The 3,359-nt window shown below is 33.0% G+C and overlaps 1 pseudogene; it reads left to right on the forward strand.

The window, feature by feature from the left end:
• The window catches only part of LOC101344766 (olfactory receptor 5K4-like), an 11,309-nt pseudogene extending 8,717 nt beyond the window's left edge, over positions 1-2,592 (forward strand).
• Positions 2,593-3,359: the final 767 nt, after the last annotated feature.

The raw sequence follows: 3,359 nt of genomic DNA on the forward strand, positions 1-3,359 counted from the left end.
TGCTATGGCCGCCATCTAAGCGACTAAGTCCAGGTGTTACTCATAGCTATGCTACTTCTCCTCCTTAAACATATGGAGTGTGCCCCAGCTGTAGCTGGGCTCACAAGGACTCACTAAGTCACCAGGCCCTGAGATGTAGAGACAGTAGCTGAGATAATCTTAGACTTTATCTCATAGAGAAAATTTTACTTTGTCCTAACGGACACTTGTTAGACCAATAAAAACCCTCTTGATTCTTATTCCATTAACTAAAGAAAAGGGGGGAAATGTGGGGATATATACCATTTAAACATGGCTGCACTATTGACAACTGCAGCCGCCACAGGCCTCTGTGCTGTATACGACATTTTGGAGACTTGTCAGCGATAAGAAAGAGATTAGGCATGACTTGTTTTCCCAAACCTATTGTCCTGTTACTGATTGGCTTGTTTACCTGAATTCCTTCTCTCTTGCCCGAAACTTATTGTTACTCACCCAAAGCCCATTGTTCTGTTATTTGCTTCACTGCTTGCTGTATTAACTATAAATAAACTCCTGGGACTGGAGCCGGGGGTCGACTCCTCAGAGTGACCCTCCTGGCCCAACTTCTCGTAAGAGTTGTGTTTGGCTACTGTCTTCACCGCCCCGACAACCATCGATGCTGCGACAGTCATATAACAATGTATGTATAAATTTTTGTATGGTAGACTAACTTGAAATGTAAACTTCATTTAAACTACAACAATAAAAAAAAGGAAAGGAAAAAAAATAAAATGCATGACAAATCTACAATAATTTAAACAATTTCATATAAGTTCAAGAATCAATAAACATATTATGGAAAACAATAGACTATCTAGAAGCCAACCCAAGTATATGGTAAGAAGAACATCACCAACAAATTAGGACAAAAAAAGAGTTCTTTTATGTCTGGTCCTAGAGCACATTTTTAACTATTTTGACCTTTTTTCCTTGTGGTGTTTTTTATTTAAATTTTTACTATGGAAAATACCAAAAATAGATACAATTAGTCTCCATGTACCTACTGTCAAGTTTCAATATATTTTATTATAGTTATTTAAGTTAAAATACAATAGATTTATTATTTTTATTTTTGAATGAATGTAAATATTTTTTGAATTTCTCATCTTTATTTTCTACTGTAAGAAATATAGTATGCTATTTTGAAATATTCACTCCACTGGGATAGTATATAAAAATTATGTATACAAAATTATGTATAAAATACAGTATATTAAAATATCTTTGTTCAGTGAAAAATATATACATATACACAGTAAAATGGATTTTAAGTACATTTTAAGGATTGTCAATACAAAAAATGACATGGATTTATTTTAGAACACTAAATCTAGGGTACCCTGTATTTGTTCACTATCTTCATATAAATTCATAAACACAAAGTTATCACCACAAATATTTCCCTGGAATTATCAAAATATTCTTGTGAATCTTGATCTTCAGCACTTGAGGTCTTATAAGAAGACTCTTTCGGGGAAATAATTTTCCCTAGAAGTATGAGTGCCTGTATTTCAGAGACAATAGGGAAAGCTTGAGGGAGTGGCTCTACTGCCTGTTGTCCAAGAGAAATTCAAAGGGAAAATTAAACACACTCTAAATTAGAATCTTCTCTCTCCATATTTTCTATCTCAACAGAGAAAGTAGAGAGAAATGAGTACAACCACTCCTTGACAACTGAGTTTATCCTCATAGGATTTATGGATCAATTAGATCTGAAGACCCTTCTGTTTGTGGGGTTCTTTGCTATCTATCTGATAACTAGGGTGGGGAAACTTAGTTTGGTGGCATTGATTTTCATAGGGCACTGTCTCCACACACAAATGTACATCTTTCTGGGCAAACTGCTCTGATGAATTCCTGCTGTTCCTGTGCCATTACTCCCAAGATGTTAGAGAACTTTTTTTCTGAGGACTGAATGATTTCTCTTTATGAATGCACGACACAATTTTATTTTCTCTACCTTGTTTAAACTGCAGACTGCTTCCTTCTGGCAGCAATGACCTATGATCACTATGTGGCAATAAATATTCCACTGCAGTACCACACCACGATGTCAAAGAACTCTGCATTCGTATGACCACAGGGACCGTCACAGCTAGTAACCTGCATTTCATGATTCATGTTATGCTTCTATTAAGGTTAATTTTCTGCAGGTTTAATCAAATTAACCACTTTTTTTGTGATATTTTGCCATTGTACAGACTATGCTATATTAACCCTTTTATTAATGATATGTGTTTTTTCATTGTCTATTCATATCATCATCATTGCCTCTACTTGATCTCTTATCTCTACATCCTTTTCACAATTTTCAGAATGAAATTCAAAGAGGGGAGTTATAAAGACTTTTCTACTTGAGCATCCCACTTTCTCTCTGACTCAATAGCCTACATTTGTCTTCTCATGTACAGTCAACCATTTAAAGAAAGGAGTAAAGGTATACCTTTGGCAATTTTTTATTGAATAGTAATTCCTTTATTAAACCTTTTTATTTATAGTCTGAGAAATAAGGAAGTGATAAGTGTTCTGAAAAAAATCATGAGGAACTATAATATTCTTAAGGAAACTTGATCCACTACGACAAATTGATGTTAATTTATTAAAAGCTTCCATAGAAAAAGAAAAATGTTTTATACAAAATATTAATCTCTGAATCATTAAACTGTGTTTGTTAAGATATGTATGACTGGAATTTCAAAATATTCTGCCAGACCTTAATCCAATATTTTATGTGTTTGTTGGCCATTTTCATTTCTTCTATGAATTGTCTGTTTATTTCCCTTGAGCTTACTGCTCTCCCCCCCCCTCATTTTTTTGTACCACTGTTGATAGAGAAGATATTAAAATGCTGTGACAATTTGTGGTAAATAGTTTCTCAGTGTGTTGCTAGTCTTTTAATATTTGTTTCTGATACTTATATTTGATGAACACTTTAATGTGATATAATCATATTTATTGATTTTTTTCTCATATGGTTTATTTTATGCTTATTTGTTTAGAATTTCTTTCCTTAATCTAAGGTCTGGTATTAACTAACATTCTGTATTCTGTTTATCTTCTTCATCTTCTCCTTATCTCTGCCTTTCTCTTCTTTTTTGATAGTTTAAATTTACCCTTGACTCTTGATATTTTTGAAACTTATTTAATACATGACATGAGGTGTGGATATAACTTTTTCTTTTTTTTGGCCTTTGTCTTCCAAAATATTCCACAAATTAGTTTAGATTGAATAAATATCAAAGGAGGACTTCACTGAGAATCAGAAAAAATCATGCAAAATTTTCTAGAAAAAATGATAACCAACAAAAAAATAGACTTTGTGTATTATATATTAAAAT

The sequence above is a fragment of the Trichechus manatus genome, unplaced genomic scaffold, assembly GCF_000243295.1.
Source record: "Trichechus manatus latirostris isolate Lorelei unplaced genomic scaffold, TriManLat1.0 scaffold00299, whole genome shotgun sequence".
Taxonomy (NCBI): domain Eukaryota; kingdom Metazoa; phylum Chordata; class Mammalia; order Sirenia; family Trichechidae; genus Trichechus; species Trichechus manatus.